Genomic DNA, 482 nt, shown 5'->3' with positions numbered 1-482 from the left:
TTCATCTCTCCTACTTTGGAAATGTTGATGGGGAAGAGTTGTCTCTCATACTTTGGACATGTTGCTAGGAAAGGCTATTCCTTGGTAAGAGATATCATGCTTGGAAAGGTGGAGGTTTAGCTAACAAGAGGAAGATCTCCAATGAGATGAATTGACATGGTGACTGTTGTAATGGGTTCAAGTTTATCAGAAATTATGAGGATAGCACAGAATTGGACTGAATTTAGATTGATTGTTCATAAGGTTGTTAAGGATTGTACTTAAAAGTACCTAAAAACAAAATGATTCAAAACATCGAGTAGCAATCTGGTGTTAAACTCTATGGACTATTCAAATCCAAATGTAATTGTAAGGGAGGAAAGATGGTCATTTCCTCCCTATGCAATTTGATGTCTCAGAAGCTCAATGGACGATCGACTATGAGCAAATTCTTACTTGATAACAAGGAAAGAGACAGAATATTTACTGGAAAAAAATACACA

At 36.1% G+C, this 482-nt stretch overlaps 1 pseudogene; it reads left to right on the top strand.

The window, feature by feature from the left end:
• LOC102871792 overlaps positions 1 to 482 on the top strand; it is a 6725-nt pseudogene that overhangs the window by 926 nt on the left and 5317 nt on the right.

Source organism: Elephantulus edwardii, unplaced genomic scaffold (assembly GCF_000299155.1).
Source record: "Elephantulus edwardii isolate Elephantulus edwardi_28Jun2011 unplaced genomic scaffold, EleEdw1.0 scaffold00123, whole genome shotgun sequence".
Lineage (NCBI taxonomy): Eukaryota > Metazoa > Chordata > Mammalia > Macroscelidea > Macroscelididae > Elephantulus > Elephantulus edwardii.
This window is presented reverse-complemented; position numbering and strand designations above follow the sequence as displayed.